Source organism: Adiantum capillus-veneris, chromosome 21 (genome assembly GCF_014529385.1).
Source record: "Adiantum capillus-veneris isolate H3 chromosome 21, ASM1452938v2, whole genome shotgun sequence".
Classification (NCBI taxonomy): domain Eukaryota; kingdom Viridiplantae; phylum Streptophyta; class Polypodiopsida; order Polypodiales; family Pteridaceae; genus Adiantum; species Adiantum capillus-veneris.
This window is the reverse complement of record NC_140951.1, coordinates 50,589,700-50,611,282: the sequence shown is the minus strand read 5'-3', so window position 1 is coordinate 50,611,282 and position 21,583 is coordinate 50,589,700. Positions and strand designations below refer to the sequence as shown.

The 21,583-nt window shown below is 43.3% G+C and overlaps 1 pseudogene; it reads left to right on the top strand.

Annotated features, from left to right (window-relative positions):
- The first annotated feature begins 4,466 nt into the window (after positions 1 to 4,466).
- Positions 4,467 to 5,351, top strand: LOC147430931 (uncharacterized; annotated as a pseudogene).
- The last annotated feature ends 16,232 nt before the right edge of the window (positions 5,352 to 21,583 follow it).

The window sequence follows — 21,583 nt, the reverse complement described above, 5'->3', positions numbered from 1 at the left end:
AATATACTCCCTTTTGAGATGATCTCTCTTGTCCAGACTGCAGGGTCAAAAGAGTCGTTCTCGGACAAGGAGATTAGTCTTGACTTCTCTATATTGCACTTGGATCCCGAGGCCACTACAAAAGTTTGCACAATCTCCAGCGCTGTCCTGACAACTTGAGGGCACGCCTTCAAGAATAGGAGTAAATCATCTGCGAACATTTTTGCCAGTAGCTGGTCGTTGCCCGGTAATGCTAGACCTTGGATCTCTCCCTGCGCAGCACTGGCTTTGAGCATCGTAATGAGAGGATGCGACCCGATGGCGAAAAGCAAGGGGGCCAGGGGACATCCTTGCTTAATAGACCTTTTAACCTCAAAAGAACCCACAATTCTGTCATTAAACAGAAGCTCTGATTGGCTGCCAACACCAAGTGTGCGTATGAGGCGACAGAGGCGAGGCCCAAAGCCCAGAGCTCCCATGACTTCTTCTATATAGGACCATTCTATCCTATCATAGGCTTTGTCAAGGTCCAGCTGCAGTAAGACGCACTCTTGCTTGGAGAAAGATGCATACTCTATTCCTACCATTGCTGCCAAGATATCGTCATATATAGATCTTCCTTTAATGAACCCGTGTTGATGGGGGGAGATGATTCGACTCAAGAGAGGGGCAAGTCTAAGAGCTATCGCCTTGGCAATGATTTTGTATGCTACTGACATCATCGTAATGGGACGCCAATGCTTAAGTTGAAAGCAGCAGATCTGTTTGGGAATGGGCTTGATAAGCCCTCTCTTAACACTTGCATCCAGCGACTCTTCGGAAACAACTTGATTGGCCATCCGTGTGACTGGACCCTTGAGATCATCCCAAAATTCTCTGAAGAATTCAGCTGTCAGTCCATCCCATCCGGGGGACTTTTCATTGCCAAGAGCTTTTAGTGCCGTTGAGCATTCCTCCTCAGAGAAGGCCTTTTCCATGCGGTTGGCTTCCTTCTGGGGAACCTTCTTCTCAACACTCCCAAGTAAAAACGCTCGGGCTTCTTCCACTTCCTGAGATTGGGTCTCTGGCTGGCCGATAATCTGGCTGAGGTACTTGAGCATAAGTGTAGCCATCTCATCTTGGTTTTGAATTGTATTCCCTTTCTCATCATCGAGTACTTGCACACGATCTCAACTTTTCCTCACTTTCAGAGCTCTAAAAAAATGTGCTTGGTTAGAAGGCTCTGGTTGAAGGAAAGTTTCCCTAGATAGAAATCTCGCCTTCTTGATTTCCTCCAGCTGTTTGTTGGCCAGATAAGATTTAGCTTCAAGCTATCGCTTGTCCATATTGACATGTTAATGGTGAACACTCTTTGTGCCTCCCTAAGAAAACCTCTTCATTACAAGAAAGAAGAGGTTTTCTTAGGCGGGCACAAAGAGTGTTCACCATTAACATGTCAATGCAAAAATTAAAGTCATGGAACACCATCCTCAAGCACATCAATAAAATGGCAACACTTCACAAGACCAAAATCCCCAAAGGCATTGGGCAACTAGCGAACACCAATGTGAACTCACTAAAGGATCAAACATGCGGGGGGTGATTGATCACTCTTCTCAGGTGGATTATGTTGCTCTCAACGGTGGAAACATGTAGCAAAAATGAAAAAGGGCATCATCCTCATTTGCCAAGCAAAAGAGATGTGGAAGCAGCTATATTACAAGAAGATTTAGAAATTTCCTCATGTAGGAAAACGAAGTCTTTTGCAACGTTTTTCATACAATGAATAACATCATGAGCTTCTGCTCGAGAGGCTCCGCATACCTAGCTAGGTACGATTTGGGGTAGGGGACCACCGGCCCCCCCACCAGGCCGACGGCCCCCTGCCCCCAATCGTACCTAGCTAGGTATGTGGTGCCTCTCTCACAGATGCTCATGATGTTGAGGTAAGTCACAATGTGAGAATTTGTCCAAAATTTCTTGTGTATAATGGCCTCCACAATACTCTAATGGTTCTCACGCATGCAAAAGGAGTCCTATTACCACCTGAGAGCACATTTATCACATGATGTGGTTAAGCTCGTAATAAATTGCTGTATATCAAGGGTTGCAAGAGCAATGTCCATGCAAATATCCTCTCACAGTTTTTTTTTAATAAATTTGGATATGTGGCCTCTTTGACTCCTCTTCTTTTTGAATGTTTTAATGAAAGAGATACTCAGTTATACGCACGTAAGCACGTTTTTTCCATACAAATTAAATTGTACAATCAATGTCTAAGAAAATACTTTGTAGTACTAAAACGTACTAGGTTTCTTTTTCTATCTCATGGACAAGCCTGCCTCAACACTAAGTAACTTGAGGGCAAAAATCTCATCCTCCAGGATGATGTTGTATAACTTCTAGTTAGTAATGGCGTTCTCTCCATTTACCTCCCTCTCCAAGATGCATTATACCGTGCTTCAAATGACTTTGTCACATGAACTGCATTTGCTATGGACCGATCATCCTCGTACCCCACCATCATGGCCTTGAGGACCTTAAGAGCTATGTCCAGCCCATAGAAAGTACTTTCTATGCCTTGCTAATAAGAAGAAGGGGGGAGAGAGAGAGAGAGAGAGAGAGAGAGAGAGAGAGAGTTACTGGCAGAGATATGTTAATATATTCCCCCCCCACCCCAAAAAGAAAAAAAGAAACTCACAATGGTGAGTAGATTATATTAACAAGATCGTAGAATTACAAATTCCTACCATGCTCGTCATGAGCCATGCCATCTTCAAATGATCGTAGATACATCAGCTGAAAAGGGAGTCACCCCACAATAAAGGATGGGTCCTCGTCGATACGGGTCAATCATTACGACACCTAGAGTCATGTGCCACTCATCAGAGTCCATATGTTTTTCGATGACAATAGTCCCTTTGCTTTCTTGGATTATCTTTGTAAACTTAGCAACTTTCATGGTGTTCTCGAAGATCGGGTAGTTCCTCGCCTTCCAAACATGTTTAAAGTAGCAAAATCTCACAATTTGAGTTGCAATGAGCAAAGTGTGTCTGCTCCCAAGAAGAGATCCTTCTTGAAAAATCCTATTTTCTAGGTCTTTTGGACCCATTTGCAAATCTTTCCTGCAAGACCAGATATTCTCGGGCATTCCTTGAAAAGGTGGGGGAGGTCTTCACAAGTTGTTCTGCATTGCGAGCATCTATCCAGACCAATCCCCGTGAAGCACATCTTCACCCCTATTGGCAGGGCTCCCCATAACACCATAAGAAATTTTCATTCCATGCGGCCAATTTGGGTGCCAGATATTCCACACGGCTGTCTCCCACCAATCCTTGCAGGTCAATCAATGTTTTAGCACCAATGTCATCTTCCTTGCAAGTAATAGCTAAGCTCGAATAAACTCACCTTTATATAGCTTTATGCTATGTGAGTGCCATATGACCCTTCCACAACCACTACCAAAATGGACCCACATAGGTAAAAAAGATATTACTTTCATTATTTTCAAGAGTATTACATTGAATGTGGATTGCATTAGATATAGGGAGATGTACTAGGGTCAGATTTGACGGACATAATAGAGGCATGCATCTACTTAATGAATTTGCGAGTTGGGCTTTGGGGTTGGTTGCATTCTCCTCAAAGATGATTCCAGTTGTATGCTAGCAAGTTATGGCATGGATGCCAAGCTTGTTTACCCTAATCAAGTGTGGAACCTTGATTTCTTTGATGCAAATGTATAGGCCATACCTTTGCATTGTGGATCTCAATGCACACTCTAGCCACTTTGCCCCTTTGAGAGGTGTAAATAGTGGGAACGAGCCTCAATTAAGTGCCAATACGATAACTGTATCGACCAGTTACCGACACAGATATTTATAATTGTAATTTTATAGTATTTAGTCAATGAGAGCCCTGCCTAGGTACCTATAAAAGTGTCAGGACACGGGTCCTACGGGCAGGGCCCTACCCTAAAGGGGGGTCACGGACCCCGGCCACGGGCCAGCTAGCAGTGTGGACAGGGGATCCTAGGGCTAAGAGCCTATAAGTATGGGCGGTTGGGTGGAGGATCCAGGTCTCTAGCTCCTAGGGTTCTTACACTGGTATCAGAGCAAGGTGGAGAGATGCATGGTCTCTCTCTCTCTCTCTCTCTCTCTCTCTCTCTCTCTCTCTCTCTCTCTCTCTCTCTCTCTCTCTCTCTCTCTCTCTCTCTCTCTCTCTCTCCCTCGATCTCAAGCTCCGACGGCGAGAAGAAAAGCTTGCAAGGTCACCATGGCCACGGGAATAGGCTCTGTGCAGAACCGACGAGACGAGCCGATGGCGGGAAGCCCCGCTTATGGGATGGGGGAAGGAGGAAAGACCTGCACGTTTTTGGGCGACTATGACACCAAAACGCTGCGCCTTGACGTTGCAGAGGTTTTACGTTTCATGGCCGCAGCGCTTCAGGGCCGGTAGAAGCCAGCGCAAGCATCATCGACTTCCTCGCTGTTTGCTGCGCTAACGCCATGGCTTCTAAAGCTTTCTTTCATACTCAAGAGGGGTGGGCGCCCTATTTTTGGGCACCCATCCCCTTGGTAGGGGCAAGGCCCCACGTCCAATCAGGCATGCAAAGGTCCGATTGGGCATGCAAAGGAGCCATGGCTCCGGAGGGACATGTGATTCAAGGTACGATCTCGGCAAAAGGAGAAGCTCGCTTTGAATTTTCTGCATAGCTCATGTGCAAAAAATTTACAAGCTACCTCTCAAAAGCTCTCCATGTCGGGATTGAGAGCGGAGTCCAAGGCATGCATGAAGAGTAGTGCTCGGGAAGCAAGGCGTTTAGTTTGCCATGATGCAAGGTTTCTAACTTCGACATGGATTGGAAATCACATGCAAGGCATCACTAGCGGCGGACGCTGATTGTTTTTGAAAGGAATCCGGCCAACTCCTAGATTCAAGCAGTACCAAGTCTGGTACAGATTTGGACACCAGACTCGAGAATTTATGGATCCCACGGGAGAGATCCAACACCATGCACGACAAGGTCGTGGGTTGGCATCTTGGCGAGGCTTCAAGGTGCATCTGCTAACGCTCCAGGTATTTTTGTTTATGTTTCGGCATTACTTTTTGCATTCTTTACAATCATCTGCACTTTGTTTGGTTTTGTGAATTCCGACTGGTGCAATGGTTGCCGCCCAAGAGATAGGTAGAATGTATCAAGCAAGGCTTGAATGATTCTACGGCAACGCTATGGAAGTTCTCACAAGATTCCAAATTGGTTGCGCATTGGGCAAGGCCCTTGGTAGCAAGAAGTAGAGTAGTATTGAGCATGTGTTTGATAACTCTAGTATGCACTAGCATGGATGATCACGGCTATCATTCATAGAGCCAAGTAGGTACGAGCTGCATAATTTGCACGTGTTCTACTATTTTTCCATTACATTACAATTCGACACGGTCAATTGTTTGTGCATGATCGACAAGGTCGACTCTCTTTGCTATGACATCTGTCGTCGCTGATAGCATTTGTTGGCAATGAGGCCATACATAGTTATATGAAGCATGGCTTCTCCTGAGTACCTTGATAGAGCACGCTTGTCATAGGTTACATTTTGCTTCAAAGGCACGGCCAAGGACCAATTTTTCAGTATCTCAAGGAGACAGGCATGGCCTATTACTAGATTTGTTGAGGGCAGCAAGTTGCTCGCCATGGCTGACTCCTTGTCATTGTTTCTACAAACTGACACAGGATGCTTGCCACACAATACTGGTTAATTTCACGTGAAATTGCTCGACAAGGTCGATTCTTTTTGTTATGATATCTGCAGCCACATCCGTTGGCTGTCAGCACAAACATATTTCTATGAAGCAAGGCTTCAAATCAGGCTTCTTGCATTGACACTCCCCACGTTTGGCATATGCTATGAGCATACAACTTGGGAAGGATATGGCAAACTGTCTGCAGGATATTTCATTCCGTACACGACGGATGTATCTGACATAAGAAGACGTAGTTGTGTACACGACAACTCCCACCCGCACAACAAATATGGCTATCAACCATCTATGAGACATCAGATATGGCTATGAGCCATCTATCCGACAGCCACATATGGCTATGAGCCATCTGTGAGCAAGTTTTCTCCTACAAAATCTCGGGACAACTGGTTACAACAACAACCAGGTTAGCCAAGTTTAAGTTTTTCTTGTTTTTTCCATGTTTACACTTTCCTTGGCAATTACTGTCATTGTGAAAAGCAAAGTGCTTTGGCAATTTTACACGAAGCAAGGCTTCTCCCTTGTGTCGCGTTACTGCCCATTGACCTGGAATCACGCGCGTTTGCACACAAGTTTGGGGAACTGGTATGACCAGCAATTTGCTCCCATTTTAGGTGTGGTGATATCCCATTATGATGTACCACTACCAATGCAGATTGTGCAAGGCACTTTTGGTTTCGGCTCTCACGCTTGAGGCTGTCATATTAGCCAAGGGCTTACGCTTTTGCATGCAAGGCATGCTAAGCAAGTGGCATGGAGTCCACCACTTCATAGATTACGCTTCCGCTATCACACTCGCAACTCTGTCAAGGACAGACTAAGTGATGGATTGTTGAACCTGATGGTTGGTTGCTATCAACACCCAACAATACTAAAAGGAACCTCAATCTAGGACTTATTTTACAGGCAAAGTGCCAAAGCTAAGTCGTACTCATACAATCACGACCCCTACAAGGTAGGTGGGTCAGAGTGAGTTTTGTGTTTTTCTTTTATCTCTCTTGATGAGACAGTCATACCGAAAAATTGTGGAATGCTTGTACGATAAGCTGCAAGTCAGACATAAGATGCGTAAGAGCACACAGTATGGGCACAAACTTTAAAAACTTAAGGAAAGTTCCTCAGCCCAACATGTTCTTCTTCTCTCTCTTTCTATTTAAGGGAAAAATGAAAATCTTCTAAGAAGCTTTTGATACGTGTTTTGCTCGTGAGTCCAGCCTGAGCCAAGGTGCTCTACCTTTCAGCTAGCACGTGGCTAAGATGCTACTCAAATTAGTCTTCAACGGTTCAATGGAGCCTGAGCCAAGGTGCTCTAACTCTCAACTAATTTGCATAAGGGCTATGAGCCACACAGGCTAAGAGCCATTGTCAGGCCAAGGGTAAGACCCAATTATTGGCATTCTTTGGGTGATTGTTTTCAAGATTGAACAGATCTACCCAGGGAAGTATACATCGACATTAATTCACAAGCAAGAGTCTTGTCATTACGGATGTTTAGGGTGTCATTTTTGCACTACATGTTTTCAGTGCGACACTCAATTTGAGTTTTTGATAAATCTTAAACTCACACCAGCTGCTCTCTACCACGGAGTATAGACGCATCCATCATTTGTGACAGCATGGCTGTCCATAAGAGATCGGTAGTTCACTTGTGTGGGTCTCCTACTCTCTCTATAGCACTACGGAGTGTCTATGGACATACTCTTTTGGGGTAAGACCAGACATGTGAGTGCTACATCACCCCATAGGCATTAAGGATCACAGTTCGATCTGCATTGAGGATCACAATTGATCTCTCCGAGTTATACTTTCAAGGAAAGAATTCCGCAATCTACCACGCGGTAGCAGACGAACACAGTTTTCAAGTTGATTTCAATCAACCTACACGGTTAACTATGTTGGTTACCGTTAACTGCTACTTGAGCAGTTTCTACGAAGGGTCTTACCAAGGGGTTTGACTACGTAGATTTTAACCAAAGGGGTTGGATTGTGAAGGCAACACCCACGGTTCCCAGTGAAATACTGTTTGTTTGTTCAGGTAGGAGATGTGCTCCTCTCCGTTTGCATATGAGTAAGTGAACATTACATTCAAATCTCCAGGTACGCATCTATTGATTTGGTGTTATTACATTTTTTGTATGCTTTGCTTGGTTTTTTTTTCAAGACGTATAAGCACGCTTGAATGTTACAAAGCCATGCCAAGGGCATGTTGGCACAAAGTATTTTGGACCAAGTGTTCAATCTACCTTTCTGCCTTATGATGTTACGAACCTACTTGTAGGGTTCGATTTGGTACATGTTGTCACATGGGATACAACATGGTCTAGGAACTCAAGGAGTTCGGTTTAGCCAGTGTGGAGCATGATAATGAGGGTCCCTCTCACTCTTGTCGCAGAGTGTTATCAGTTACCTCCACACACAAGTACAACTCGTACTTGATGGATGTCACTTTTCCTGACATCCTTACTTGAGACATATTCCACATGTGGAGAATATGAGTCTCTGGGACTGACACTGGCGCCTTCTTAATGATGTGTCGCGACGAAGTCCCTAGGTGCTGGTCACATCCGTTCATTAGACCATTCGAAGCACACAATATCAGGTACAATTTCAGTGGCCAAAAATTGTTGGGTACTAAGTACAGACTTGTTGTGATTACAAGTGCTGTGAAACCACCTTAACGGAGGGTTGTTTCTACATATAGCAAAGTATGCTAAGTTCATGAGAAGGTCTCATGGTTGGTTCCTAGGTGTGACCGGGTTGTCACATTCTATTATGGTCCAACTTTTGTTGCAAGATTTTCACGTAAGTACAATGGAAAGTCTCGTCATGGAATTGCGGTTCGGATATGTTTGTGTTAAATGCATGCACACTAGGTGTTATGGGCCCTAGTGTTTAACACAAATTTATTCGGAGCGGCATGCAATTATCCCGCGTAGGATGGGCAGCTTACAAGCATTCTATTTAGTGCTAAAGGATATGCAAAGTGCATACGTTAGTAAACCATGCTAAAGGATATGCTAAGTGCATACATTAGCAACAAGCGAAACAACTGGATCGGTTACCTTTCTGGTGTGGAGTTTGCAGGCATGTTACGGCTAGTTTTAGTCTCTGCTTGTTATTCTCAAGTTATCAACCTTAATCATCAGTTTTGATGGGGTTGGCTACTGGCAAGAAACCATAGCAAGTCAAGGACTTGGTTACTGCTGATGAATATGTCAGCATAGTACTTTCATGGAAAGATGAGCCGAGGTTATATTGCACATTCAAGTACCTTCAGAAAGTCTGAAACCTGGGTATGCATTTAGACACCTCTTAGTTAGGATAACTCGTTTAACATACTCAAGTGAGTTTTAAATGGAGTCTTCACATTATGTTGGTTATGGGTCGGTTAACCAAGACGGTTGTACAGGGACAACAATGTGGAAAATCAAGATATTATTCTTGATTTCATTGAACCTCCCAATGAACTGGGTTCCGATTCAACAAACCGTTGGATCCATGAGGGATGCCACGGTGGAAAACATTAGTGTTCTTATGAAGATACCACCACTTGTGTTTTCGAGGACGAAAACTCTTCCAAAGGGGGGAGTAATGTTAGGACATGGGTCCTACGGGTAGGGCCCTACCCTAAAGGGGGGTCACGGACCCTGGCCACGGGCTAGCTAGCACTGTGGACAGGGGATCCTAGGGCTAAGAGCCTATAAGTATGGGCGGTTGGGTGGAGGATCCAGGTCTCTAGCTCCTAGGGTTCTTACAAAAAGGGCCCATTACTTCATTTTGAGGGTCTGTCATTTGAGAGTTAGTCCATTGTCTGGAGTTTACGCTTTGTAATTGTTGAGAAACTTGCCAAGATGGCTATAGGCTTTTACATCACACAAGGGTGTATATGATACGTACGCTAATCACTCGAGCAGTACATATGGCTAGGAGCTAGACTTCAGTTAATTACCAGAAACCTCGCCACAAGTGGGCAACAAGGTGAACAAATTTTAAGTTTTGCTTATAATTTAGCCTTTATTTTGAAAAACCTTCCTCAACTATAAAGTGCTTTGTCAGACTTTATGCAAAACAAGGCTTCTCTTATATGCCAAGGTATTATCGATTGACTTCAGATCAACAATAATGGCACACATCTTTGGATGTACGTGGATATAAGATCACACCTCATGCAACAACATATTGTGATGTATCCATGCCAGTGTAATCGTGCAAGGCACGTTGGTACCAAGGGATCACATGGTTGAGACTGTCATTGAAGCTAGGGGCTTATTATTCTATTTTTGATATGTATGCATGGCATACTAGTAGGATGGATGTACGACATCCGTCATTGTATATGCTTCCGCTACAACAGTAGCTACTCTGTCAAGGACGAGGTCAGTTATTGATGTAATGGAAATGGCCTATGAAATTTGAGAGTAGCGGAATTAGGAAAATTAGAGAAAGCATTTTTGTGAGATTACTTTGTGAGCATAGAGGGTGAACTTAATTGATGTTAGCAACATAAACATAGTACTTAGTTAACTTGGCATGAACAATACTTTTGCAAGAGAGAGTTTAGAGAACATGACAAAAATTGATGACCGGATTTATGTGGAGCCGATTACCCCTCTAATAGACATTTGTATTATAGATTCTCCCATCAAGAGAGACTTGGTACAATACAATATTTGTGTTCCTTGTGACCTAGGTGATGCAATGAAGATGGAAAGCTTCATGCATCACGAGCATAACATAAAATTTGCACAAAAAAAAAGCATTAACTATCCCAAGCGTCAGTCCCAAGGCCTCAAACACCTTCAAAGATGGAGAGAGCTAGAGGGGAATGAGGGTAGGGAATAGGAAGAAGAAATATTCATACAAGAAAGAAATAGTTCCTCACTTATCATCACTCTTTTTGCTAGCATACATAATATAGTAATGAAGATGGAGAATATGGAAAGCTTAAGCATTGAAGCATGGCTCTTGGTTGGATTGGCATTCCATTTCCAAGAGTGTTGGTGTAGGCTCTCAGCTTCTCTACTAGCTTGGAGAAGGAGATGGAGCTCTTGCACTTTGCACTTCACACAACGATAGTGTGTGTAAGTGTGTGTAGGAGAGTATACCCCGTAAGCTAGTCCCCATTCTTGATTTGGTTGAAAAATTAAACAAAATGTATTTTAGCTGAAGCACATGCAGGTGGTCATTTTTTAGGAGACATTACTGCAAGAAAAATCTTTCAAGAAATTTTGTGGTGGCCATCAGTTTTCAAAGATTCTCATGAGTATGTAAGGACTTGTTTGACATGCCAAAGGGATGACAGACCATTGGATGCTAACAGAATGCCATTACAACCAGTTCTTCCACTAGAATCATTTCAAAAGTGGGGTCTTGACTTTGTAGGTCCAGTTAAACCAACTGCAAAGCATACAGGAAACAGGTACATTTTGGTAGCAATAGAATATTGTACTAAGTGGGTGGAGACACAGGCAATGAAGGATAATAAAGCAGAAAGTGTAGCAAAATTCTTGTACAAGAACATCATGACAAGGTTTGGATGCCCGGTGGAGTTGGTGTCTAATCGAGGAGTTCATTTTATTGACAAAGTGATAAGGAAGTTAACTAAATATCACTTGATCATTCATAAGAAGTATAAAGTGTATTATCCTCGGGCAAATGGACAAGCAGAGTCTACAAATAAAACTTTGTTGAGGATTTTGAGAAGAATGGTTTCAGAAAACAAGAAGGATTGGGATACCAAATTGAATTGTGCATTATGGGCGTTCATGATTCAGTACAGGGGGGGAGAGAGAGAGAGAGAGAGAGAGAGAGAGAGAGAGAGAGAGAGAGAGAGAGAGAGAGAGAGAGAGAGAGAGAGAGAGAGAGAGAGAGATCTGCACTCTAAGGTTGACTCTCAAGGTAGAAGAGGTATCATCTCCCATCCTAGCTCTGTGTGTGTGTGAGAGAGAGAGGGGGGGGGGGGGGGGGGGGGGGGGGGGGGGGGGGGGGGGGGGGACCTCGTCAAACCTCTCTCTGCTCTTTGCGCTCAATGGGCGAAGGGTGGAGCTGGCCTCCCCCTACAACTTCTTCACTCTCACGCTCATCGCATCAACACCAATCGCAGGATGTGTCTGCTCTAATGCGCTCATGCTCCTACCGAGTAGTTCGCTCTGCCTACTAACGCTCATCCCCCCTCCTTTTTTGGCCCGAGACACGGTTCGTTGCTCACCTCTCCCTACGCGTGCTCCCCTTGGGTATCGTGTAAGATTCCCTATAAAGAACCCCAAAAAACAGTGTTATGCACACCTATTTAACAATATTAAAATTAAAATATATTCTTAATGGCTTCAAAAAATTTAAAAAGTATTCTTAATTCAAAGATTGCCTTAACAACAACAAAATGAAGTGCTAGTCTATAACACATAGCAACGGACAATGATAAAACACGTAGATTTAATATTAGCTTGGAGGGACGGATACAACATTGAGAGAGAGAGAGAGAGAGAGAGAGAGAGAGAGAGAGAGAGAGAGAGGACACTTTAAAGATAAGAAAAGGCTGAAGAAAAAAAAAAGAGAAGAGAAACACTTATTTATATTTATATGGACACAAAAGGTCTTTTGACTTTCCACCTTCATCTTTGTTTTTATTTTTTAAATTCATCTTTCACTTATGCACTTAATATGTTTTGAAAGAATTTTTATTTTTCTGTTATTTTATCTCTGTTTTAATTTTAAGCTACTTTTCAAGCATTGGGCAGGCTTTTTGGTATCTACTTTTCATGCATTGAGCAGATGCACATGCTCCCATCCTGTCCAAACCCATCCTGCAACCTTGAAAATCAACTCCGCCATTCCGCCCGACTGCGTACTCCCCCAACCCTGCCGGTTGCTCTCCTCTGCATCACGATCAACTGCCTTGGCTCCTTCTCTCCAGTCGAATGCCATGCACCGTGGCGAGTTCAAAAGCTATCCAGGCCGGCTAGGATGACTCTGCAATGAGCATCCTCAGGTCTGCGCTGCGCAAAGATCAGAGAGAGAGAGAGAGAGAGAGAGAGAGAGAGAGAGAGAGAGAGAGAGAGAGAGAGAGAGAGAGAGAGAGAGAGAGAGAGAGAGAGAGAGAGAGAGAGAGAGAGAGAGACGTTCTCAGTCCGGCTCCCACTCAATGCTCTAGGTGAGCCGATGCGCAAACTGCAACGCACAATACTCCTGTGCAATCAAGGCCTCACTTCTGCTCGACTGCCGCGTCTGCTTGTCGCCCGACTGCACGAAATCGACAAAACTCCCCACCTACGTACCTGCCAAAAAAATCATCACCTCTCAAGCACCTCCTGACACGTGGCTCTGTCCCCACCTCTCTTTGTCACAGGCACTTTCCTTTTACTTTAGTTTTTGGGCGGTATCTGATGAGATACCCTTCAATTTGACCTCCTTGCAAAATTAGAGGCACATATTATGACGGAGGTAGTAACCCTTTACACGTATATCTGTCTGCGAGACGTAGGCTAAATGCCAAAAGTGAGAGAAGCACGCGAGAGAGAGAGAGAGAGAGAGAGAGAGAGAGAGAGAGAGAGAGAGAGAGAGAGAGAGAGAGAGAGAGAGAGAGAGAGAGAGAGAGAGAGAGAGAGAGGCCTCCAAAGGCGGCCGCCGTACCCATGTCATAAAAGGCCCAAAGTGAACGATTCAAGTGGATTGAGGGTTACTGATGTCCTCAGACGCTTTTGCCGACATAGCTAGAAGACTCCAACAACCAACAAGAAGGCGATGAGGTCGGCAATGAGAACGTCACACTGCCACCGCCAGAAGACTCCAACAACCAACAACCGGACGTCATACTGCCACTGCCAAAAGCCTCCAACAACCAACAAGAAGACAATGAGGACGCGTACAACAATGAGGACGTCACGCTGCCACCTCTAGAGGACTCCAACAACCAAAAAGAAGGCAACGAGGACGTCTTCTATGACACACTGCCACCGCCAGAAGCCTCCAACAACCAACAAGCAAATGATGAGGAAATCTTCTACGATGCGTTGCCGTTGTCTGAGTGCTACCCCCTGCGTGATTGTAGCGAGATGCTTGCGATTCTGCTCGACAAGGCTAGCCAAAAATCTAGAATTCTACACAAGGAATTCAACATCTTCCTGGAAGCCTTTCACAAGAAATTATGGACGAATTCTCACAATAATTCCCACATTGCGACTTACCTCAACATCATGAGCTTATGTGAGGGAGACACCGCATACCTAGCTAGGTACGATTGGGGGCAGGGGACTGCCGGCTCGGTGGGGGGGCCGGGGGTCCCTTGCCCCCAATCGTACCTAGGTAGGTATGCGAAGCCTCTCGAGCAGAAGCTCGTGATGTTATGCATTATATGAAAAACATTGAAAAAGACTCTGTTTTCCTACATGAGAAAATTTCTAAATCTTCTTGTGTTTGAGGCGCAAGATGAGCTGCATTTGCTATCGAATTGAAACCTCGGATGCATCGCAACCTAGCTGAGCCTCAATCCTTCTTGCCCACTCTGTCATCACCGTGTTGCATTACTTACCATATAAAGCAAAGTCGTTGGGGGCAAGGGTTTTATGAAAAAGCAATTTCCCTAAGCTTCAGAACTAGTTTGCTTTGACTGCTTCATGCAAACTAGTATGTGACCCGTGCGTTTCCGCGGCTATATGTGTGTCAATTGAAGCAACCATTGTTCTCCTTCCCTTCATAGGGAGGGCAAATGTGGGCAAATGCCTATGATTCTCATGTAAGATTTTATAGCTTTTTAATACACATGTGGATCAACCACCGCTTTAAGTACTTTCTAGATGATAATGTATGACAACACACAAGGTCTAAGTGCCCTCCACATTCACATCAACCAAGCACAAATCTATCTTTTGGATCAACACTATGTCTACCTTTTCGAGTGTAAGATCGAACAACTAATGAAGTGTAGATACTCTCCACATTCTTGTGGATTGACCAAGGAAAAATCTCCTTCTAGTTGGTCATGCCAAGCTCCAACATACTCCTCCTAGTCATGGCAAGTTTGTCCCCCCCCCCCCCCCCCCCCCGCCCCCCCCCCTCTTTTCTCTATGTGTGTGTGTGTGTGTGTGTGTGTGTGTGTGTGTGTGTGTGTGTGTTGAGTTCAAGAATTATCAGGTCAATTTGAGGTCTCTTGGGAATGAATTAAGTAATGGGTTCCTTCGCATGATTTCTTGTCTTAACATCCTATATTTCTCTCTAAGGAGGTAGCGAATTTGCAATTAGGCTAGCGACACCCCCCTCACACAATTGATATGTGACCTTGGTGAGTGGTAGTGGCCCTCTAAATAGACTAATAGAGAGTTGGTATCCTTCTTTGGATATAGTGTTTGCATTGAACGATGAATTCTTTAGATGCATTAGCATCCCCTCTCACCATCCTTACCAATCAAGGCATTGGTCATGATACCAACTCTCCCATGCTTCTCTCATGTAGTTTTAGTCTTGCATTTGGGGCATCACAGTTGACTTAGTCATGAACTGCTATTTGTTGGCACTTAGGATGCATGTACCAGCCATGACCCAACATGCCAACATTACACCACATAGTAGCAATGTGGCGTTTGCTTCTAAAAGGCAGTATTCATGATGGGTGTGTGACTTGGGGGTGCTTGCATGGCTGTAACAATTTGTCTCTATATGTGGATAAACTTCAAAATTTACAGGTTGGATTGCACTCAATCTAGCTAGCATGTACACTTGCATCTACCAAGACTCGTCGCATGGATGTTAAGGTCTCTTGCAATTGACCATAAGCACGTTAGTAATATAAGGTATATATTGTTTGTTTGTGTACATTTGGGCACCATTGGCACCTTAAAATGTGAGGGCAATGAAAGCAGAAAAGTTCACTCAATCATGTCTCTTTGCAAGATTTTTGGGCATCATGCTAAAAGAAAGGGCATGCTGCAAAATACACACACACACATACAAACATGCAAGTTGTTCTTTGAGATAGAAGAATGTAGTCAACCATTCACATGCTTTCCCTTACCCATATTTTATACCATAGCAGCCATTTGGCTTAGTTCCCAATCCCTTAAATGTGAGACAGAGCATTGATGCACTATATGGAGGAGAGTCTCTTTTTGTACGCCCATTATATCGCTTAACAATTTGAGAGTGCGATCATCATACCCTACACGAGTGCTCACCTTTTGATCACATCAAACTTTCTTTACCCACATGTTAACCCATACCATGGCCTACGTACCTTTCTCTCCTAGCCACCTCATGGATTCAACTTGTCAGTGGCCACCCTTATATCCATAGTCTTCAAGCATGTTACATGTTGTACTCGGTCCCATAGGTCCATCTGACCTTTAAGGATGATCTCTCTCTCTCTCTCTCTCTCTCTCTCTCTCTCTCTCTCTCTCTCTCTCTCTCTCTCTCTCTCTCTCTCTCCCCACTCCCGTTAACCTTTGAGATCATTGTGATTGTTTCTATGAAATTAAAAGTTATGTCCCCCTCTCCTTGTATAAGTATGTGAGCATGCAAGCCCTTGAGTTCAAGAATCATTGTTCATCGGCTAAAATTTTTAGGTATGTTGTGATCTTCTTCCTCTTCTTGTTCTCTCTCTCTCTCTCTCTCTCTCTCTCTCTCTCTCTCTCTCTCTCTTCTAACTTGCTATGCAACATGAAGACTTGTTGCCAACAATGTTTGGATTGGATAAGGTTTGCCTAAACTTAATAGTTGAGAGTCGAGATTAGTCGGTCTCAAGATTAACAGGTGTCAAACCACGTCAGTAGGAAGAAAAACGTCTCTCTCTCTCTCTCTCTCTCTCTCTCTCAGGCTGCATGTGTACTTTGTAGTATTAAAATGTAGCATGTGAGAGGCTAAGAGCCTGGTTGAGTGTACCAGGGAGTCTGCTTTCTGCTCGATCACGAGATGGCTCTTCTCTCTCTACCTATCTAATCGTGGTAGTTAAGAGCCTCGAAACAGGCATAGCGTTTCACATGGTTGACTTTTGAGGCCCTCTCGATTAGCAGGAACCTGCTCAAGATCTGTCTCATCACTCAGTCAAATCAAGCGTTTATCTTTGAAGCCACCGATTTTCTTGACTTGCAAACAAAGCTAGAAGGCTATTTAGCCGTTCCAAAGTGACCAGGCTCTAAATGTAAGCAAAATGACATGGAGACAGTCCTACAATGGAGGCACATGCATGGAGGTAGCCCTACTATAAGTGACCGAGTCATCATTTCTAGGGGGAGGCAAAGGGCCCGCATTAGGTATGCAACACCAAGGAGGATCCAAATGAGCAAAGTATTGCTAACTCCAAGACCAAGGCCAATACCCTCGACTGGCAATGATCATCCTCCAATGCAATCACATCAGTGTTTTGGAAAAATTATTTTTTCAAACATATAAAATTGCTTTCCTTTAATTTTGCAAGGAAAATTTAGAAAATTAGGTTTATTTTGCAGGTTTTTACACTATTTTTCTCTATTTTGGGGCAATTTCTCCTCTTCCCCTTGCCCTCAACCGGCACTTTTGAAATTGAAAACGGCATGATATTAAGCTGAGACACATCTTTCCCAAACTAGATCAAAGACCCACCTTGCATGACCATTGCCGTGAGCACTGTAGCAGCAGGCAATGCCACCTATTCCCTTGTAGAACCCCTTTTTTTCTTGCCTATGTAAGGAGTTTGAGATGTAAAAAATTGGGAAAGCTAAAAGTCGTGGATGATCACTTTGGAGCTCTCAACATTGTAGCATCCGCTCACTGGCCAAAAAAAGACAAAGAAAGTGTGGAGACGGATGTGGGACTCTCTCTCTCTCTCTCTCTCTCTCTCTCTCTCTCTCTCTCTCTCGCTGTGGAGGCTAGGAAAAAATGGATCTTGTCGAGATCAAGGGTGGCGGACATGCAACGATAGAGGAGTAGGTGGCTTAGCAAGCACTTGTGGCGAGTGGGACATGTATTGGATCCAGAGTCTTGACGTCCTGGCCAGTAGAGGATTGAGGTTGTATAAGGGTGTTGGGCTCGTGGAAGATCAATTGTTGGTAGCCAGGGGTGTTGATAGAGGAGACTACATGAGGCCTGTTGCGGGAACATTTGAGAAGTTGTACATGAAGTAAGTGGTGGGTTGTGTTCATGATCGAGTTTAGGCGGCGGCGCGGGGGCGGGGGGGGGGGGGCAATTGTTTGTCAAGTGCCAAGGCCAATCAATGGCACTCTCTCTCTCTCTCTCTCTCTTTAGAACAGAAATAGATACACACACTCCTCAACAGGGCTGAATGGGATTGGCCCTCTCTCTCTCTCTCACACACTCTCTCTCTCACTCACACACACACACACACACACACACACACACACAGCTGCAGCAAATAACAAAGACATCTCTCTCTCTCTCTGTCTCTCTAAGAACTGTGACACACATGACGATACTGTAGAAAATGAAACCTGAGCTCTCTCTCTCTCTCTCTGAGATCTGCGATGTGCCGCCTCTCTCTCTCTCTCTCTCTCTCTCTCTCTCACTCACTCACACACACACACACACGCACACACACACACATGCACGTTCGAGGTAGACCAACTTATCGACACGTGGCACATCTCGTTGCTCGTTATTTTCTCAAGCTACGAAGTAGAGCCACCCTTTACAAAACAAAAGTAATCACTCTTCAAAATTGAAGGGTGGAGTGAAATTCCATGGCCTTGCTAAAGGGTTTAAATAATATAAATATATATATAGTACCAAGTATTATGACTTTTTGACAAAACTGACAAGTCAAAACTAAGTCAAATTCATTTTTTACCATTAGAGTAATTGCTACTTAGCCTTCACTTTTATGTTTCAAACCAAATGACCTCATTTACCCTTCACTTTTACATTTCAAACCAAAAATGTTTCTTAAGATTCTTGAGACGAAGGAGAGACTTGACACACGGATTCCCTCTCCTTCCTTGAAAATTTTAAGCTCAATTATATATAGTATACACAAGAAGTTTTGGAAAGATTCTCACAATAATTCTCACATTGTGACTTTCCTCAACATCATGAGCTTCTACGAGGAAGGCACCGCATACCTAGCTAGGTACGATTGGGGGCAAGGGACCATCGGCCCGGTGGGGGGGCCGATGGTCCCTTGTCCCCAATCGTACCTAGTTAGGTATGGGGTGCCTCTCGAGCAGATGCTCATGATGTTATGCATTGTATGAAAAACACTGAAAAAGACTCCATTTTCCTGCATGAGAGAATTTATATATCTTCTTGTGTACAATACCCTTGTAAATATTGAGAATATACCCTCAATTCAACTAGTATCATCCAATCTGCACAAGGAAAACTTGAAAATAGATAATTGCAATGCAAAGCATCATGAAATTCATGTAGTACATCTATCACAAGAAGTTTTGGAAAGATTCTCACAATAATTCTCACATTGTGACTTTCCTCAACATCAGGAGCTTCTGCGAGGGAGGCACCGCATACGGGGGGCCCGGCGGTCCCTTGCCCCCAATCGTACCTAGTTAGGTATGGGGTGCCTCCCTCGCAGAAGCTCATGATGTTATGCATTGTATGAAAAACACTGAAAAAGACTCCATTTTCCTACATGAGAAAATTTATATATCTTCTTGTGTACAATACCCTTGTAAATATTGAGAATGTACTCTCAATTCAACTAGTATCGTCCAATCTGCACAAGGAAAACTTGAAAATAGATAATTGCAATGCAAAGCATCACGAAATTCATGTAGTACATCTATACTTCTATACTATATATAATTGAGCTTAAAATTTTCAAGGAAGGAGAGGGCATCCATGTGGCACTCTCTCCTTCGTTTCAAGAACCTCAAGAAACATTTTTGGTTTGAAATGTAAAAGTGAAAGGTAAATGAGGTCATTTGGTTTGAAATATAAAAGTGAAGGCTAAGTAGCAATTACTCTAATGGTGAAAAATGAAAAGACTTAGTTTTGACTTCTCAGTTTTGTCAAAAAGACATAATACTTGGTATTATATATATATACTAGTATGTGACTCACGCGTTGCTGTGGCCAAATAATATACTATATATATTTGAGCTTAAAATTTTCAAGGAAGGAGAGGGCATCCATGTGTCAGTCTCTCCTTTATTTCAAGAACCTTAAGAAACATTTTTGGTTTGAAATGTAAAAGTGAAGGGTAAATGAGGTCATTTGGTTTGAAATATAAAAGCCAAGGCTAAGTAGCAATTACTCTAATGGTAAAAAAGAAAAAGACTTAGTTTTGACTTCTCAGTTTTGTCAAAAAGTCATAATACTTGGTATTATATATATACTAGTATGTGACCCGCGCGTTGCTGCGGCCAAATAATATGATTTCTATTCTTAAAATGCTATCTTCCCTTAGCTACAAAATAATCGATGTTTTATTTCTACATATATAGAGTTTGTTGAAAGTGATAGTCAAAGAGTTCATGCTCTCCTTGGTCTACCGTGGGAGCACAATGTTTTAAATCTCGATGGTACAACCCAACTATGACAGTAGATTATGAAAAGATGAGAACTAAGAGCTGATTTGGCTTTCTTTTAGTATCAGCCCAAAGGTAATTGGTATGTCTGTCTACAATTCTCTTTAGATGCCTCACATGCTTGTATCTCTACCTATGCGCGTATGACAGATGTGACAGTAGCATACATCATCATCCAATCACAACAATATGTATGCAAGTTATTGTTGTAGCATATAAATTCTTTACAATGTATTCAAGCACGATTGGCACCTAAAAAGTTGATAGTAGCAAAAGAAAAAATAACAATTGCTGACTTATTTATCTTTGCAAGTGTTTTGGGCATTATGCTAAACTAAGGGCATGCTACAAAATTGAAGTCTTGACTTCTAAGCATGCAATGATCTCTCTCTCTCTCTCTCTCTCTCTCTCTCTCTCTCTCACACACACACACACACACACACACACACACACACACACACACACACACACACACACACACACACACACACACACACACACAAATTACAAAAGTATGTTTTTACTTGGAAGAGGAGACTATATTCATTTAGAGGATTGAGCCTATTCGACCCTTAGCCACACTTCGCGCAATGGTAGCCATCCGGCTTAGTTCCCATTCCCTTAGATGCAAGATGCAATGTTGAGGAGTCAAAAAGGTCTCTTTGTGTATGCACATTATGTCTCTTGTAAATTCAAGCATCTAAGCTTTATGTCCTACTCGAGTGCTCAAAGTCTTATCTTGTTGATATTTTTTTACATGATTGAGTCTACTCCTTTATCTAGACCACACCATAGTAGTCATCTAACATACCTCCCACTCCTCTCATAACATACCTCCCACTCCTCTCAATGCATAACATAATGTTGAGGCATAATGGAAAAGTCTCTCATGTATGCACATTATGTGCCTTGAGACTTTGAGAGTCTAAGCATCATAGCTATTACCCTATGTGAGTGCTCAGTTTCTCATCACATTAAGCTTGCTTTTCTCACATTTCAGCCTCAACCATTGACAACATACCTTTCTCTCCTAGCTCTCATGGATTGTTAGTTGCCATCCTTAAATCCGTAATCTTCAAGCCTCAAGATTCATTGATCAAATCAACATAGAGCAAGCAGCATTTTTCATTTGGTCCCATAGGTCAATTTCATGTTTATTGATGATAATGCTCTCTCCTCTCTCTCTCTCTCCCCCCCCCCCCCCCCCCCCCCCCCCCCAAAAAAAAAAAACTCATCGTTGAGGTCTATTGTTATTGTTTCCACCACAATAAAAATGCCCCTCCCACATGCAATTAGCTTTCTAGATTTTAAGAATCAAGACTTCTATACTACATTTGCAGGTCTTGTGTGATTGATTTCTCCTATGTATTTTTCTCCGCCATAGGAGTGAGACTCCCACT